The following is a 20,714-nucleotide window of genomic DNA, read 5'->3' as shown; positions in this document are numbered from 1 at the left end:
GGGTAGGTTCAGGGTTCCTCATTTTGAGGAACCTGTACCCGAGGTAGGTTCAAGTTAGGACGGAACCGAACCGGAACCTGGGAACCGCTCACCCCCTACCTCTACGGGTTTTATATATGTCTCTCTTTTTTTTTTTTCGGTATATGGCTAATCGAATATGAGAAGATGACTTCAAAAAATAACAATGACTCTATTCTTTCTTGCTATTGCATTCCTTCCATAGAACTGAATTCCAAAATCAAGTGAATTCATAGGGACAACTTCTGTCAAACACCTCAATTGTAATGTACTTCATGAATTCATTCTCTCAAAATAACATAACAGTGATAATTTGAATTAAAATGGAAGAATATCAGAAAAGGAAGTTTGGGGACAAACGTACAGTTTTATGGCAAAGTTGGGGGAGCAAAAATGAAATTAAATCCCATTATCTCCTCCACGCTGTCTCTGAGCAAAAGTGTGAGGAAGCTCTCAGCATGAAACATAGTGTCGGAAAGGCTTTAAGAACATAAATTTCCCAGCGATTTTTAAAAGAAAATGAAACTCTAAATAGACAAATGAGAGCCGAGAAGAAAAAAGACTCAATGCCCCAGCATAAAACGATGCCCAAAGACCGGCTTACCTGCAGCAGCAGCAGCAGCTCAGGCCATATCTAAATGATCTAACATACCAAACCCCTTGATCGCTGAAAATGGATTTAAAGCCCTTTGCCACAGCCTTTGGGCATACACCAGGTCCCAGCCTACAGTGACAAAAATTGAATTAGCTTGCAATCAACATGTCTTGAATACTGATCAAAACTTGCCAGTTATGTACTATCGTCCTCGGGTTAAGGCTCTGGGAAATGCATTAAACGTTTCCTCCCTGAAGCAATTGAAAAATCAATTTCACACTCTGCATACAAATGTGATGAAAAAAAAAGAAAAGAAAAGAAAGCAGAGCAAAGATTAGGACGGCTGAATACTGGTTGGAACAAACGTCGGTGCTATTAGCACACGGCTTCACTTTCTTCTAACTACCTACGAATCTTTCATGATGCTCTTTCACGCTGTTATGTTCCAACCTAAGCAAAGCTAACAACTGTGAGAATCCGCACATGAAAACAGGCACCGTAAGCCTCAACCGCAAAGAAACTAACTGTAATAAGCGATCAAAGAGATGAGAGACCACCACCAATCAACCAAGCGAAAAAGCATGCAGACAGAATTACGATGACTTCATGATATCATTTACGCATTGAAAGCAACAAATCAATTTGCCACCCCCAAGAACTCATACTTCCCCAAACTGTTTTCGCAAGTCCACCGAATACAAGGATCCGTCAACAAGCAAGCACAAAGATTCGATTCACGAGGAAACGAGCGAACAGAGACGAACAAACGATAAAAGATGCGAAAGAGACGGACCTGCATGTAAGTTTCGCTCAGTTCCAGTGTCCCTGGAGTTTCTCTGCGGAGAAGATAAAACCTTCCTTTATATAGCGCAGGTTGACATTTTTTACCTCATCGCTGGGCTTTTATATGGGCCGTAGTTCCCAAGCACAGGCCCAAACAATCCAGGCCACGATTTGTGTCGGCCCACAATGTGAAGAAGCACGTTCTCTTCTTGGCATATCGACGTGTGTTTAGGTCTCCTTCCTAAGTGAGTCTTTAATAGATGAGGATACGTCAAAACAATGTACCTTTCAATATATAAGTGATGGGCACCGATTTAAAAGTTTTTGCACCGCCAAATATGAATAGTTCGGGCTTAAGAAAAGAATTGCTTGTCCAAGCATGCCCATTTTTGCCTTTAATTTGTGTAAGTCTAGTTGGGCATAGTAGGTTGCTAGACCTATGATCACCTCTAAAAGAGATTAAGAACTTATCAAGTGCGTGCTGTTTAATACATACTTTTCATTGTGGTCAAATTATATTTTCCATGGAAAAAGAATGTAAATTACAACAACTCGTGAGTAGTGATACCTTTGAATTAGGATAAATGATTATTTATGTGAATGACTTTTTACTTGATACATTAAGCATTTTAATGATATAACAAAAATCAGCTATTCGGAATAAACCGGGCTAAGAATTTGAATTCGTTTATGAGCACAAGATGCACAAGCCTAGAATCACCCTGCAAGCATTCACAAAGCTCACGTGGTCAGATCATCCATGTTCTATACCCAAAGTCATGCACACTTCTAAATTTGTTATGACTATCACAAAAGTGTAGTGCAGACAGTGGTTAGGATACATAAGCAAAGTCTAGAAAAGTTAAACTTTCGAGAATCTTAGGAACTTATTTCCCGACCAAAGCGTAAGGTAGCATTTTACAAATTAAAATGAACAATATCGTTTAAAGAATCATTGGTCATAGCATCAATTGAGACCATTTATCTGATTCTATGCATATTGGTTGTGACAAGATCAGCTTAGACCGTGCCTATTCAAGAGGTGTCTGAAGTAATTTAGTCGCAGTAATGCTGTTTTATTTAAATTAATGTAATGGATATAGCATCTCTACTGCTCCATGATCGCTTTACAAACTATACATAAGTGAATATATACAAATCAATATAGAAAATTATCATTACAATATCATTATTAATATTCTAATGTCTCATAAAGAAAGAATGCACAGCTTCTACTACACCTAGGCTACATTATGTATTAGCATTGAGCGGTCTATCTAGACATTTTACATACGTAACCAGTACCCAGCACCCTAACTCCACTAATCATGCCAAAAGAGAAGGTTAAAGACGAGACAAAACTAAGCGAGATTTTTACCGTCAAATTCAAAAGATATGGGGGCTACAGTGATTATTGAGAAGTATTTGCACATTCATGCCCTTCAAAGCGACGGAATCTCTCCCTCTCTCCCGAACCTAGCCCCAAGCCCGTCCTTGATGTGCTTGATGTGGAATCTCTCTCTCTCTCTCTCTTCAAAAACTGATTTCCAACAATACATACGTTTTCTTCGCCGAGAAAGAAAGGAGAGAGGACTATACATTATCCCCAGAGAGAATATAGATTTCCTCCACGCAGTCTCTGACCTAATGAACCCTCTAGCGTTCAAAAGGCTAAGAGGATAACTGGTGAACTAGGAAATATGCTTGAGAGGCAGGAGCTCTTGACTTTATAGCAAAGGCACAAGCAAATTGCTATTTGATTTCTTCAACTCATGGCTTTTAACATATGCATCTCTTCAACCCAAGAAAACTCGCGAATATCATCCAAACCAAAGTCTTTCCTCCAGACTCGTAATTTGCAAAGTGTATATTAATCAACATTTCGATGAAAACTACGATGTGGGTCTTAATTGTTTTTTTTTCATGAACACGCTCAACTTTGCTCACATGTGTCTCAAACTATTTCGGCAACTTCAATTATCACCATTGCTGTGACGAGTCCACGTGAGATCCCACTACTAGAAGACAAATAGTTATTCGAGAAGGTGTGGGCGCCAACCATCCCAGGCTCTAATCTTAGAAGAATGAGAAAAGTGTTAAAAAAATTCTAAACCTTTTGCATTTGTGTCAATTTAGTTCTAAGCTCTTTTTTTTTTTGTGCCAATTAAGTCCTAAACATTTTTACGTTGTGTCAATTCAGGCTAATTTTGGCCAGATTTTAATGACTAGATGCCGGCTGGCTAACGTGGCCCGATCGCATTTGATGTAGACAAATTTTAATAATATTTTAATATTTTTATTTTTGATTTTTGATTTTGATTTTGATTTTTGATTTTGATTTTTTTTTTTTTCTTTTTTTATTTATTTTTTCCTTCTCCTCCATCTTCCTCCAGCTAGTCATCAAACCTCGGGGATCGGCCAAGAGGCGATGGTCGGCAAGGTCGAGGTCAAGCATTGCCGGCCATGGGCGAGGCTCGATCCTCGCCGGCTATGGCGAGGCTCGACCCTCGCCGCCCAGCACGAGGTCACCCTCGTGGCCCCGGCAAGGTGGCCGGCGAGGTCAAGGTTGACCTCGCCGGCTGGAGGAAGATGGAGGAGAAGGAATAAATAAAATTAAAAAATTAAAAATTAAAATAAAAAAAAAAAAAATTATTGAAATATTATTAAAAGTTGTTCACGTCGGCGTCGATCAGACCCGTCAACCGACCCGGCGTCGTCGGCAAAATCCGACCAAAATTGATCGAAAAGACTGAATTGGCACAATGTAAAAATGTTTAGGACTTAATTAGTACCAAAAAAGGTTTAGGACTAAATTGGCACAAATCAAAAGGTTTATGAATTTTTTAACACTTTCCCCACTTTCCCCCCATAAATTTCCGACCGGAAGCACGTTAAGTTATAGCAACGTTCGGCAACATCGCTTTTCTCCTGTTCCCAACCGAAAGCACGTTAAGTTAAACTTAACGTCGAAATCTCTCCAAAGTGCGATTTATCCTCTAATACCGAAACCGCCGGGAAACGAGTTTTTGAGGGTGACGACTGAGCGGAAGAAGGAAGAGGATATCATTGGGATACCCAACAGCTTTATGAATCTTACTATAAATACGGAACGCTTTGCCACTTTCTTGGTCATCTGAACATTCCCCCCCCTTCTCTCTCTGATCTCTCTCTGTTTCTCTCTCATTATTATCGGGGCCATCATTGTGTAGAGGTAGGGCCTGCATGGGAGCGTTTTTATTTCTCCCGATTTTTTTTCTTTTGTTCCCCGGAACAAAAAAAGAACAGAAATCTGTTTGGTAATGCCAACTTATTTTTCTATTTCTCATAATAGAAAAATGGCTAGAATAGATTTGGAACAGGGAAAAAAAAAGTAGTTTCTTGTTCTCGGGAACAATTTATAGAAATAAGTTTTTTTTTTCTTTTGTTCTTCTTCATTGTTGCGGCCATTGCTGACCACCTGCCAACCATCGGCCACTTCTTGCTACCCGTGGCCACCGTTGGCAGCCGACTGCCAGTGACTGCCGGCGACGGTTGCCGCCGCCCGTAGCCCACCGGCCGTTGCCCACAGCCCATCGATTGATGACAACCATCATCTGCCGACAGCCTGCTATCGCCGATCATCGCACGATCATCGCTTGCTGCTGCACGACTGTTGACCGTCGTTGTAGATTGCCACCGCAAGACCGCCGTCCACAACTCATTGGCCACTGCCCCCTCCTACGACTGGTGGGCTGTGGGTGGCAATCCTGCGGTGGTAGTCAGTGGCGATAATCGGCGGTCGTGCGACGATCGTGCAACAATCGTAGGTTGTGCGGGGGTTGTGTGACGGTCGTGCCGCGGTCGTGCCGGTGATCGTGCGGTGGTTGTGCCGCAGTTGTGTCGCGGTCGTGCCGCGGTCGTGCGACGGTCGTGTTGCAGTCATGCCGTGGTCGTGCAGCGATCGTGCGATGGTCGTGCTGCGGTGGTGCGGCGATCATGCGACGGTCATGCTGTGGTCGTGCCACGGTCGTGCAGCGATCGTGCGACAATCGTACGGCGAGCGTCGGCGGTCCGTGAGTAATTAGGAAAAACAAATAAATACAAAAATTAATAAATTTTTACTAAACGCATTTATATTATTTTTCTATTCCAAAAATATAAATTTTGTATAATTACCAAACGCCTTATTTTACTTAGAAATTGTTCATGGAGTAGAAATTAAAAAAAAAAACTATTTCTAAAAAGAAATAGTTCCTCGGAATAGAAACGTTGCCATGCACATTCGTACTTGTCCAAACAAGAAATTGTCGCTCACCCTCCTTCCCAAATTTTATCGCCTGCATCATCACCCAATAACTAGATCATGAGCCCCACCACAGCTTCGCTGAGCCCCATGGCGCTAGCAAAGTGGTGGGCAATTCCGACTCCGTTGTATTAGACATCACCGATGGAGCCACATGCACTTTGAATGCACACGGAACAGAAGCACAACGACTATTAGAAGCTCTCGGGATGGACGTTTGACTCGTCCCGGTGCCGCGTCACGGAACTATTCGAGACGGGAGCTGGGAAGGTGTTCTCGGAGTTCGCCATTTCCATGACCACGGGCTCCTCATAAGCCAGCACGGGTTGAGCCACCTGCAAGCTAGCGCGATTGTGCTTGCGCTCTGTGTCGAGTCCGTCACCTTGTGGAACGGCAAGATGCTGGATGGGATTTGCCCTCAGGTTGAAAGGGCGTTGAAGTATATCGGAGTAGGGATCATCTTGGTCGCCTTGTTCGGGTTGGTGAGCTCCTTTTTTCCGTCCAGCCTCGTGTGGGCGTGTTGGTTTTGTTGTGGCTTGTCGGGCTTTCCTTTTCTTCTGCCTCTTGTTCTTCCACCAACGGTTAAGGAAGAGAGTAGCACGGTACCGCAGGTTCATGGTGTTGTTTAGCATGAACACGCATGCCGTTCTCCGAAGCAGATGACGGTATCGTCACCGTGGAAGTGACAAACCCTTGGTGGACTGATAAAATATTGGGTTCACACGTGCTAACTCAACATATTACGGATACGTGTCCCTCGCAGGTCACCATTAGATTTCTCTACATGTCTCTCCCCTCTCGCCTCTCGCAGACACGCGTTGTTCCTCTTTCTTCTTTGTCATTTCTTCCTTTTTTTTTCTTTTTTAATCTTCCTTTCCCTTTGGCCTGTGGCCATCGATTTCGTCGGATTCGGCAAGGGCTTGACCCTCTTGGCCAGGGTCCGGTGTGGGCCAAAAGCTAAGTTGGGAGGCGACGACTTCAGAGCCGCAAGGGACATCGAGGATGCAGGAGACAAGGGAAGGCTCAGGTTCACGAACGACGGGGCGCTTGGGCTTGTTCTTGAACTTGGGGTGGCGAACGACCTGTGGAGGGACGGTCGCTTCCATCAGATTCAGCTAGGGCTCCACCCTCGTTCGAATGAGTGGATTCATAATTTGCTGAGTTGGCATGTTTCCAATATTTCCTCAAACTAGGCATTTTACCGAATATCAAATTAATAAAATTAATTACCAAAAATGTCCCTGCTGTAAAATTGCAAAAACTCACAGCTTTTGTTTTTGTTTTGTTTTTATTTTTATTTTGGGAGGATAACTTTTAAGGGAAAAAAAGAAGAAGAACTTTTGTGGTTGTACAATTTTACCCCCATTGGAGCCACTAAAAAAAGGAAAATGTTACAAATGGTCCATGAACTTTCATTTAATGTTCAATTTCATTTTGAGCTTTCGATTTGCTCAATTTGGTCACCTGAACTTTCATCTAATGTTCTATCTAGTCCATAACTATTTGAAAATTGACCAATTTCCCTTTTTTTTAATACCAAACTGGTTTTTTTTAATTGAAAAAATACCACATTTATGCAAAGTAATAAATGGAAAAAGAGACAGTAATAATAAACAAAGGAGAATCTTGCATTTTGATTTCTTTTTGTATATGCAAATTACTTGAATAATGTAAAAAAACCAATCAATCGATTTTCCTTGAACAATATAATCCCGAGTCGATTAAGTCTTCATTCTTTCGTTTAATCCGGAACTTGTTAGAGTGGGCGGACTTACGATGTAAGATAGACTTCGACACGAAGTACGGTATTCTTTAGAATAGAACTTAGATAAGTTTTGTCAGCTTAGGAGTTTTCTCCAACATTTTCTTCTCGCCGGCCTCGTGTGGGCAGGTTGGCTGTGTTATGGCTTATCATGCCTGCCTTTCCTCCTGCGCCTTGTTCTTCGACGGCGAAGGAAAGCGAGCAGGGAATGGCTGCATCTAGGTACCGTTTAACATGAACAACAATAGTTCACTTGGATTTCTAGAGTAGGCACTCGATCCTAGTTGATGTAGAACAACAATGATTCAGTTGGTGGTCGGCGCGGCGGCCAGTGGCGGCAAACGGCGGTCGCGAGGCAGTGAGGCGGCGGTCGTGCATTGGTCGTGCAACGGTCGTGCGTTGGTCGTGCGGTGGTCGTGCGATGGTCGTGCGGCAGTCGTGCGGTGGAACGTCATAAGAACAGGCGGTCCCACAAATGAAAGAGGATTGCATGATCCATTTGATTTACACGTTTTCCTTGATTTCCGAGATGTCACGGATTTCAGACGCGTTTTGCTAATTTTCTAGTTGTGTTTTGATAACTTTCCCTTTTATCAATATCTTTTCCTTAATTTTATTATTCGATTTCAATTATTGGGTTATTTTCTAGATGGCGACCTCTCTATAAATAGGTGCTTAAGATATTGTAATCTACACTTCATTATTCAAAATAAATGCTATCTTTTGGAATCCTTTCCAAGCATAACTTCCTCTACGTCACTAGTAGAGCCTCTCGCCTCGTCCATGTCTAGTCGGTTTAATAATCCGGTCGTCGAAGGTGTGTGTTTGTGTGCCGGGTTAAGGTTTGAGGTCTCTGTGGCTCTGTGGTTAGTTCTAGTACCACTATCCTGTAAGCATTCCCCTTCTTGCTACGCGTTTTTTTTTAGGTGAGTATCTCACTGTGTCAACAAACGCGTATTTTCTAAATAAATCATTTCTAATGTTTTGTTCCCAGTTTGATCAAGTGGGAAATACTAAAAATATAATGTTAAGACTGATTTATAAAATTAAGTTATTAAGTGATGTGGCAGATTCTAATTAAGTTTTGAATATGGTCCACTAATTTAATGGCTCACTTACACTTTTAGCATAGTCAACACACCAATAATCATTATTATGAAATCATATAATTGAGGATTTTTGGTACTTGTCACCCGTTATTTCATAATGAGAAAAATCTTGCGGTAGCTGGCTGACTCAGAGAGAGAGAGAGAGAGCGCTTTACCTCCCTACGATAAATTTGTCTTTTATATAGAAAAAGCAAGTGCTTATGAATAACCAATTATTTTTGTGAGTAATAATAACTTCGAATTAGGAGAAATACCTTTTTTTCACATATCTATCGTTAGTAAGTTCTCGTTTATAGCAATTTTCAACATAAAAATGGTATACGTAACCATTTCTACTAGTAATATCCCTTATAATTAGTATTTCTTAATTTAGAACAATAAATCTGTTGTGGTGAGTAATTCATTCATCTTGCTAGTAATTTCTACACAACCGATAACTTTAAGTAACTTTTATATATGCCAAAGTGACTTTTGATAGGACTAGTTATTTGTGTGTAAATAACTTTTCACCTGATTTCATAAGCATCCCGATGATCCAATTAAAATAAGCTATTTTTAAGTAAACTGGGCTAAGAATTAGAACGCGTTTATGGGCATGAGATGCGAGAGCCTTGTATCCCCTTACACACATTTACAAAGCTCCATGTGATTAGATTATCCATACTTTATATATAGAGACGCATGCTTTTAATTTTGTTTTGATTACCTCAAAGTGCAGCAACACGATCAAAGTATGGAAAGGATGCACTTCTAAATCCCGGGCCAAAGTACAAAGCAACAATTCACGGATTGAAACGTATGAGTTCTAAGAATCTGACATTATATCTTTGTTCACCAAAAAAGAAAGGACCACATATTTTCTCAGAGAGAGAGAGAGAGAATCCACACGAAGGAGAGCACACATTTCCTCCACGCAGTCTCTAAGGCAGTGACCTCACTTTCGGTGGAGGTAGGAAGAAGCCCTCAGCATGAAACATAGCGTCCAAAAGGCTTGAAGGATAACTGGTGAATTAGGAAGCATCCTTTCCATACTTTGCTAGCAAGCACTCTCGACATTTTCCAACTTCAATTATACTTAATATCTCTTACAGTAATTAACTCTCACAATTTCTTGCAAAGTAATATCTAAATCTCACAAAATTCGCTACTCTCACTGCAAGATTTATTGGTTTAAGCACAAGAAGCTCTTCCCGGATCCTCTTCATGGATAAGACCCAATTCTTATATAAAAAAGATTTGGAAATCACTCAAACTGCGCTCCTCATGGAAAGCCACTCAAATTAGAAAAAGATGTTCTATAGAGGCTTGAATTCAAAACGTATTTTCCACAGTTTCTGTGGCTTGAGATGCAGGAAGCTGTTGATTTTTATAGCATGGGATCTTGCTAATTGTCAGGGCAACAAGCAAATTGCTATTGTATTGCTCCAACTTCTGACTTTTAACATCTACATCTCTTCAACCCAAGAAAACTAGTAAAAGTAAACTCGTGAATAGTCTTATCCGGGTCTCATCCAGACCTAAATCTTTCTTCTAGAGACGCACTTTGCTAGATGGGATCTGCCCTTGAGTTGAAAGGGCGTTGAAGTATATCGGAGTAGGGATCATCTTGGTCGCCTTGTTCGGGTTAGTGAGCTCCTTTTTTCCGTCCAGCCTCGTGTGGGCGTGTTGGTTTTGTTGTGGCTTGTCAGGCCTTCCTTTTCTCCTGCCTCTTGTTCTTCCACCAGTAGTTAAGGAAGAGAGCAGCACGGTACCGCAGGTTCATGGTGTTGTTTAGCATGAACATGCATGTCGTTCTCGAAGCGAGATGATGGTATCGTCACAGAAGTGACAAAGCCCTGGTGGACTGATAAAATATTGGGTTCACGTGCTAACTCAACATATTACGGATACGTGTCCCTTGCGGGTCATCATTATATCTCTCTCCCTTTCTCTCCTCTCTCACTTCTCGTAGACATGCGTTGTTTCTCTTTCTTCTTTGCCATTTCTCTTGAAGAATATAATCCTAAGTCTGATTAAGTCTTCATTCTTTCGTTATCTTACATCAGAAGTCTGGCATTCTTTAGAATAGAACTTAAATAACTCTTGTCAGCTTCAAAACGTCATAGGAGTTTTCTCCAACATTTTCTTCCCGCCGGCCTAGTGTGGGCGGGTTGGCTGTGTTGTGGCTTATCGGCCTGCCTTTCCTCCTGCGCCTTGTTCTTTGACAGCGTAAGCGAGTACCTGAGAATGTCTGCATCTAGGTACCGTTTAGCATGAACAACAACAGTTCACTTGGATTTGCAGGTAGGCACTCGATCCTAGTTGATGTAGAACAACAACAGTTCACTTGGTGGTTGGCGGTCGGCAACCAGTGGCGGCAAGCGGCGGTTGTGCAGCAGTCGGGTGATGGTCGTGCGGCGGTCGTGCAGTGGTCGTGCAGTGGTTGTGTGGCGGTCATGTGGTGGAACGTCATAAGAGCAGGTGGTCCCACAAATCAAAGAGGATTGCATGATCTTCGAGATTACAAATGGACTACAAAATTTGATTTACGCTTTTTCCTTTATTTTCAAGATGTCACGGATTTCAGACACGGTCATGCGGTGGAACGTCATAAGAGCGGCGGTCCCACAAATCAAGAGGATTGCATGATATTCGAGATTACAAATGGGCTACAAAATTTGATTTACACGTTTTCCTTGATTTTCGAGATGTCACGGATTTCAGACACGTTTTATGATTTTCTAGTTGTGTTTTGATAACTTTCCATTTTATCAATATCTTTTCCTTAATTTTATTATTCGATTTTAGTTATTTGGTTATTTTCTAGATTGCGACTCTCTCTATAAATAGGCGCCTAAGATATTGTAATCTACACTTCATTATTCAAAATAAATGCTATTTTTGGAATCCTTTCCAAGCATAGCTTCTAGTAGAGCCTCTTGTCTCGTCCACGTCTAGTGTGTGTCGGGTTAAGGTTTGAGGTCTTTGTGGCTTTGTGGTTAGTTCTAGTACTATTGTCCTATAAGCATTCCCCTTCTTGCTACGCGTTTTTAAGGTAAGTATCTCACTACGTCAACAAACATGCATTCTCTAAATAAATCATTTCTAATGTTTTGTTCCTAGTTTGATCAAGTGGGAAATATTAAAAATATAATGTTAAGACTGATTTATGAAATTAAGTTACTAAGTGATATGACAGATTCTAATTAAGTTTTGAATATGGTCCACTAATTTAATGGCTCACTTACACTTTTAGCATAGTTAACACACCAATTTTATAAACCAATCTTTATATAAATAGTATCATTGCTAAATCGATCAAAATAGCTCCTATGCGTGTTAGGTTGCTTGTAAGGTATTATTATGAAATCATATAATTGAGGATTTTTGGTACTTGTCACCCGTTATTTCATAATAAGAAAAATCTTTGTATTTTTTCATAGGACATGAGAATCTTGGGGTAGCTGGTTGACTCAGAGAGAGAGAGAATGTTTTACCTACCTACGATTAATTTGTCTTTTATATAGAAAAAAAGTGCTTATGAATAACCAATTATTTTTGTGAGTAATAATAACTTCGAATTAGGAGAAATACCTTTTTCACATATCTATTGTTAGTAAGTTCTCAGTTTATAGCAATTTTCAACATAAAAATGGTATGCGTAACCATTTCTACTAGTAATATCCTTATAATTAATATTTCTTAATTTAGAATAATAAATCTGTTGTGGTGAGTAATTCATTCATCTTGCTAGTAATTTATACGCAACCGATAACTTTAAGTAACTTTTATATATGCCAAAGTGACTTTTGATAGGACTAGTTATTTGTGTGTAAATAACTTTTCACCTGATTTCATAAGCATCCCGATGATCCAATTAAAATAAGCTATTTTAAGTAAACTGGGCTAAGAATTAGAACACGTTTATGGGCATGAATGAGAGAGCCTTGTATCCCCTTACACACATTTACAAAGCTCCATGTGATTAGATTATCCATACTTTATATATAGAGACGCATGCTTTTAATTTTGTTTTGATTACCTCAAAAGTGCAGCAACACGATCAAAGTATGGAAAGGATGCACTTCTAAATCCCGGGCCAAAGTACAAAGCAACAATTCACGGATTGAAACGTATAGTGGAGTTCTAAGAATCTGACATTATATCTTTGTTCACCAAAAAAGAAAGGACCACACATTTTCTCAGAGAGAGAGAATCCCACACGAAGGAGAGCACACACACTTCCTCCACGCAGTCTCTAAGGCAGTGAAGTCACTTTCGGTGGAGGTGGGAAGAAGCCCTCAGCATGAAACATAGCGTCCAAAGGCTTGAATGACAACTGGTGAAGTAGGAAGCATCCTTTCCATACTTTGCTATCAAGCACTCTCGACATTTTTCCAACTTCAATTATACTTAATATCTCTTACAGTAATTAACTCTCACAATTTCTTGCAAAGTAATATCTAAATCTCACAAAAATTCGCTACTCTTACTACAAGATTTATTGGTTTGAGCACAAAGCTCTTCCCAGATCCTCTTCATGGATAAGACCCATTTCTTCTATAAAAAGAAGATTTAGAAATCACTCGAACTGCGCTCCCAATGGAAAGCTACTCAAATTAGAAAAGATGTTCTATAGAGGCTTGAATTCAAAACGTATTTTCCACAGTTTCTGTGGCTTGAGATGCAGGAAGCTGTTGATTTTATAGCATGGGATCTTGCTAATTGTCAACAAGCAAATTGCTATCTGTATTGCTCCAGCTTATGACTTTTAACATCTACATCTCTTCAACCCAAGAAAACTCGTAAAAGTAAACTCGTGAATAGTCTTATCCGGGTCTCATCCGGACCTAAGTCTTTCTTCTAGAGACGCACTTTGCAAGGTGTATATTAATGAACATCCTGATTAAGAAACTACGATGTGGGTCTTGACTTTATTTCATGAGCATGTTCGAACTTTTGCTTCCGAGAGTCTTAAACTGAACCCGCAATTTTCATATCACTGTTGCAGCAGCGCGTCCTCAAGCGAGATCCCTTTACCGAACCGACATCCTGTGACCATCGCGGGGATTAATCTTTAGGAGAATAGAGGGTTTGATGAATCCCAATAAAGGGCCTTCATTTTTACTTTTTTAGGGAAAATAATAGCAAAACTTTTAACATGCGAAATATTTATGATTAATAACATCAAAAATCTAAATTGATATATTTGAAGCACAATTATTTCAAACTAATTTTCAAATTGTAAAATATATCAAACAGGTACACCCATGCTACATTTGCAAAGAACTAATTTTAACGTACCTTTCCATACTTTGCTATCAAGCACTCTCGACATTTTTCCAACTTCAATTATACTTAATATCTCTTACAGTAATTAACTCTCACAATTTCTTGCAAAGTAATATCTAAATCTCACAAAAATTCGCTACTCTTACTACAAGATTTATTGGTTTGAGCACAAGAAGCTCTTCCCAGATCCTCTTCATGGATAAGACCCATTTCTTCTATAAAGAAGATTTAGAAATCACTCGAACTGCGCTCCCAATGGAAAGCTACTCAAATTAGAAAAAGATGTTCTATAGAGGCTTGAATTCAAAACGTATTTTCCACAGTTTCTGTGGCTTGAGATGCAGGAAGCTGTTGATTTTATAGCATGGGATCTTGCTAATTGTCAACAAGCAAATTGCTATCTGTATTGCTCCAGCTTATGACTTTTAACATCTACATCTCTTCAACCCAAGAAAACTCGTAAAAGTAAACTCGTGAATAGTCTTATCCGGGTCTCATCCGGACCTAAGTCTTTCTTCTAGAGACGCACTTTGCAAGGTGTATATTAATGAACATCCTGATTAAGAAACTACGATGTGGGTCTTGACTTTATTTCATGAGCATGTTCGAACTTTTGCTTCCGAGAGTCTTAAACTGAACCCGCAATTTTCATATCACTGTTGCAGCAGCGTCCTCAAGCGAGATCCCTTTACCGAACCGACATCCTGTGACCATCGCGGGATTAATCTTTAGGAGAATAGAGGGTTTGATGAATCCCAATAAAGGGCCTTCATTTTTACTTTTTAGGGAAAATAATAGCAAAACTTTTAACATGCGAAATATTTATGATTAATAACATCAAAAATCTAAATTGATATATTTGAAGCACAATTATTTCAAACTAATTTTCAAATTGTAAAATATATCAAACAGGTACACCCATGCTACATTTGCAAAGAACTAATTTTAACGTAGAAACAAACCAAAACCGATACACCCATAATAAGTCTACCATCCATCCGTTTCCATCTGATATTCCCATCAAATTAATAATGTGCAACACAAGTGGCAAGCAAGTCAGACAATAGGCACATGACGGATGAAATTTAACATAAATAGATTTCCAGCACGACTTCATTTCGGGGAAACCGTATTTTAAAAAAATTGAAAGGAGATTTGAAAATATGTCAAAATCTACTAATTATGTCCTAATAACTCCCTCACGTTTTGAAAACTGTTAAAATCTTTAGTGTTCATCAATTTCACAGCAAGATTTTGATAGATGGGACACGTATGTACTAGTTTGAGATTTTTTTATGATGTGTAAATTAATTTAAAGTAAATATAGCCCGTGTGTACCGGTATGAAATTTTCAATAACATGGAAATTAATTTGGGATAAATATGATATGGGGCATCATTATATGATTTTTTGATGTTATTAACTCTAATTCTTTTTAAAAGAAAATCCTAATGAATAGGAACTCCCCCAGACAGCATTTTCGACTTGGCAAAAGTCCTGACCCCCAAAAGGCTGAAATTTTCAAACGAATGCTGTCCTATTTGGGTGACGATTGCCTTAATAGGCCAGATGGACTAAACTTGCACAATTGTAAAATGTTTAAGACTAAATTAGCTAAAAAAAAAGTTTATAACTGAATTGGCACAATTGCAATAGGTTTAAGACTTTTTTGGTAATTCTCCCGTCATTTTCAATGTCACTTTTGCTTTAAAACCGGGATGTGGTTGATGGGAGGGTAAGGCCAAATATTATGCGCTTTACATCTTCCTTTCACACTTTTTTATTTATTCCTTTTCGATTGAAAAGCGGAAAGTAACTCTCAAACTTTAATAATTTCACCATGAATCTTACACTGATTTTATGACCTTGGCAAGTGATTTTATTAGCCAACAACCGACTTTAGTACGAGATCCATTTGTATAGTGATTAAGTTTGAAATCGTAAAATGACATGATCTTAGGAATTGGAAATCAATATTAACAATATAAAGGTAAGAATCTCTCACTATTATTAACTTATGAGTCAATCATGCTTAAATCATAATAATATACGAAGTGATTCCTACGCTAGGCAGGAGGCAGTCAGGAAGGAAAATTATACACTCAAACAAAACCAGAAGAGCCAGATACCTTGTAAAAAGCGGCAATGCCCTCTTCCTTAAGCATATGTTCATTGTCACCTGAACAGCCGATCCCTGACCCAATTGAATCCTCACCTTCACGCGAAACAACGATCAAAACCCAAAAAGATGAATAAATCTGAGCGCTCAGCCATAAATTTGGAGCAACGGAGCGATCCCATTCTATTACACACTGAAATGCATTTTCAGCAATCAAGGTTTTTGGTATCTAGATCGTTTAGATGTGCCATGGTATCAAGTCTACATTGCAGAGCCCCTCGAAGGAATAAGCGATGCTTCCAAACAAAAACTTGTGATTGGTGATGAAGAGCAAACGATATAGCCTAGAGCCACTGCTGCTGCGGGGAAGCCAGTCTTTGGGCATTTGTCCTTTGTCCATTTAAAGTTTCTTTTTTTTTAAATAAAAAAAAATTGCAAGGGAACCCTTTAAGTGACGATGAAGTTTTATCTAAATTCGCTCCGTTCCAAGTGTCCCTGGAGTTTCTCTGCGAAGAAGACAAAACTTTCCCTTATATAGCCCAAATTGATATTTTTGACCTCACCGCTGGGCTTTATATGGGCCGTGGTTTTCTATCACTTAGGCCCAAATAATCCACAGGCCACAATTTGTGTCGGCCCAAGATGTGAAGAAGGACGTTCTCTTCTTGGAATATCGACGTGTTTAGGTCTCCTTCCTAAGTTTCGACTTTCGAACACTCATAATGCTCTATGCATTTGCAAAAAAGAGAGAGATGCAAAGACAGAGAGAGAATAAGTGATCTCATAATAAAGGAGTAAGTCTTTAATAGATGAGGATGCGTCAAAACATTGTACTTTTCAATATATAAGTGATTGGCACCGATTTAAAAGTTTTTGCGTAGTTCGGGCTTAAGGAGGGAATTGCTTTTCCAAGCATGCCCATTTCAGCCTTTAAGTTGTGTAAGTCTAGTCGGGCATAGTAGACTATCAAACCCATAATCACCTCCAAAAGAGATTACGTACTTTTCAAGTGCGTGCTATTTAATACATACTTTTCATTGTGGTCAAATTATTTTTTCCATGGAAAAAGCATGTAAATTCCAACAACTCGTTAGTAGTGATACCTTTGAATTAGAATAAATATTCTCTTACCTATCTAGAGTTAGTGAATTCTCATTTGTTCGGCATAAAAATAGCATGCATGACCATTTATCTTTGGTAATATCCCCATCTAATTAATAACTTTCAATTCATAATTGCAACAATTTTTTGTGGTGAGTAAATTATTTGTCTTGCTATTAATTTCATACATTAATTAACTTAGTATATAAAATATATTTTGAAGTGACTTTCGATACAAATGATTATTTATATGTAAATGACTTTTTACCCGTAAGCATTTTCATGATATAACAAAAATCAGCTATTTACAATAAACCAGGCTAAGAATTTTGAATCCAGCTCACGTACCGCTCTAATGGGCGAACGGCCAACCTTTGGAAAGAGCAAGGGCTGACTCCTCAATTCTCAATTCCTAGAAAGACCAGTCAGGCACTTAAGCTATGATAAAATGCCCTTTTTGTTTTCAAGGAATGGGGAATATATGGTTTGACTTGACTGACTCAGATAGCTAGGGAAAGAAAGGGAAGCTGCATGAGGGTCTTGCTGTTGTGCTATGGGAAACACACCGGACTTGCCTCACTATAGCGTGGCCCGCTTCAATACCCTACAAGCATTCACAAAACTCATGTGGTCGGATCATCCATGTTCTATACCAAAGTCATGCACACTTCTAAATTTGTTCTCACTATCACAAAAGTGTAGCATAGACAGTGGTTAGTATACATATGCAAAATCTAGAAAAGCTAAACTTTCGAGTATCTCAAGAACTTATTTCCCAACCAAAGCATAAGGTAACATTTTACGAATTAAAACATATTGTTGTTTAAAGAATCATTGGTCATAGCATCGTTGAGACCATTTAGCCGATTCCGTGCATATTAGTTTGTGACAAGATCAACTTGGACCCCTGGCCATTTAAGAGACACCAAGTAATTTAGTCACAATAATGCCATTTTATTTAAATTTATGCGGTGGACATTGCCTCTATGCTGCTCGACGATCGCTCTACAAATTATACGTAAGTGAATATATACAAATAAATATAGAAAATTATCATTACACTATCATTATCAATATTCTTATTTGTCATAAAGAAGGAATGCACAGCTTCTACTACACCTAAGATGCATTACGTATTAGCATTGAGCGGTCTATCTAGACGTTTTACATATGTCACGAGTACCGAACACCCTAGCTCCGCAAATCACGCTAGAGAGAAATCTAAAGACGAGACAAAACTAAGCGAGCTTCTTACCATCAAATTCAAAGATGTGGGGGCTACAGTAATTATTGAGAAGTATTTGCACATACATGATACCTCATCTGAAAAGGAGAAGAAATGGCATGAACCGCAAAGTGAGGTTTCCGAATTAGGGAAAAGCACAGTCCAATCAAGCCCGTCCTTGATGTCCTTGACGTGGAATCTTTCTCCTTCTCTCTCTCTCTCTCTCTCTTCAAAAACTGATTTCCAACGATACACACGTTTCCTTCACCGAAAGAGAAAGGAGAGAGGACCAAAGTCTTTCTTCTAGACTCGCCATTTGCAATTTGTATCGTTCCAACTCATGGCTTTTAATATCTCCTTCTCTAGAACCAAAGAAAACTCATACCCTTTACCAAAAAAAAAAAAAAAGAAAACTCATATCCGAGTATCGTCTAAACCAAAGTCTTTCTTCTAGACTCGCCATTTGCAAAGTGTATTTTAATCAACATCACGATGAAAATTACGACGTGGGGTCTTAACTATATTTCAGGAACATGTTCAATTTTTGCTTGCCGGTGTCTTAAACTAAATCCACAATTTTAATTATCACTAATATTGAGATGCATCCTCTCGTATGATCTCTATACCAAACTAACATAAAGTGCTTCGAGAAGGTGCGGGCGCCATGTCCTGTGACCATCCCGGGCTTTAATCTTATAGGAATGGAGGGTTGGATGAATCGCAAACTAGGGCCTTGAATTTATTTTTAGGGAAAATAGTAGCAAAATTTTTACCATGCGAAGTATTTATCATTAGAAACTTCAAATTGATACATTCCTAACACATTTATTTCAAACTAATTTTTTTGTAATAAAAAAATTCAAACAAATACACCATGTCACATTTATTGCAAACTGACTTTCTAGTCACAAAAATTATAAATTAATACACATATGACAAATCTATCATCATTTAACTTCCATCCAAGAGAATATCCCTTTAAATTGCCGACGCGGAACATATGTGGCAAAGAACTCGGCTAATTAGCACGTGGCATGGAAATTCGACATAAATTGATCCAATAAACGATGTTGTTTTTGAGAAATCAGATCTACAAAAATGAACCAAGATCAGAAAATGTGCCCAAATCTACTAGTTTTGTCCTGGAAACTCCTCACGACTTGAAAATTGCTTAAATCCTTAATATTCCCCAATTTTGCCATAAGATTTTGGTAGACTTGTCGTGGAAACATCAATTTGACATTAATGCGGCATATATATATTAGTATGAGATTTTTTTATCGCTTGAAATTGATTTAGCATAAATGTAATATGAGCGTCAGTTTATAAATTTTTTTTTAGTATTAATCATAATTTTTTATAGGATCACAAGTTAATGGCACTTTTTCTTCCCCACAAAATGAAACTCCTCCGGGCAAAAGTCCTGACCATAAAAAGGGAAGATTGTTGACCGGACGTCTCGGTCTAAAGTCCAAAATGAGCTCTGACGATATTGCTTCAATAAATCGTCCTATTCTCTCCTTTGATGGGACGTCACTATCCTGATCGGGAAAAGTGTTAAATTTAGTTATAGATTTTTATATATAAAAAAAGTCTTAAACTTTTTTATTTTGCATCAATTCAATCTTTTTTGGTCAATTTTGGTCCAATTTTATTGATTGGGCACTAACCGCTAACGTGGCCTAATCAAAGACTAACGTTGACAACTTTTAATAATAATTTTAATTTTTTTAAATTTTTCTTTTCCTTTTTCTTTTTTCTTCTCTCCTCTTTCCTCCAGGACGATCATCGGACCTTGACGACCGACCAAAGGTGACGATCGGTGAGCCTCACCGGCCATGGGCGAGGCCCGATCCTCGCCAAATCCGGCGAGGTGAGCCTTGTCGCCCAATGCGAGGCCACCCTCGCGGCCACTAGCAAGGTGACCGGTGAGGTCATCCTCGACCTCACCAACTGTCGCCAAGGTCCAGCAATCGATCGGAGGATAAAGGAAGGAAGAGAAAGAAAAATAAAATAAAATAAAATAAAAATATTAAAATATTAAAATATTATTAAAAGTTTGATCAAGTCATGACAATCGGTCTGCAACCAGTCAACAAAATCCAATTAAAATTGGCTGAAAATGACTTAATTGACACAAAATAAAAAAATTTAAGATTAAATTAAAACAAAAAAAAGATTTAAGACTAAATTGACATAAATACAAAAAGTGTGGCACAAATACAAAAGCTATGACTTTTTCAACATTCCTCCCCCAGGTCGACAATAATCTATACGCAAGCTGCAAACATTATCTCCTCTGCCTACAAATGCCACCAGGTTTCACAACTCTCGAGTCTTAAATAATGAACATCTTCTGAACATCCCCCTCTCTCTCTCTCTCTCTCTCTCTCTCTCTCTCACTGATCTCTGTGTGTCTCTCTCTCATTCTCGTGGCGCGTCTCAAAAG

Source organism: Eucalyptus grandis, chromosome 7, assembly GCF_016545825.1.
Source record: "Eucalyptus grandis isolate ANBG69807.140 chromosome 7, ASM1654582v1, whole genome shotgun sequence".
NCBI lineage: Eukaryota > Viridiplantae > Streptophyta > Magnoliopsida > Myrtales > Myrtaceae > Eucalyptus > Eucalyptus grandis.
Note: the sequence above shows the minus strand (reverse complement) of the source record.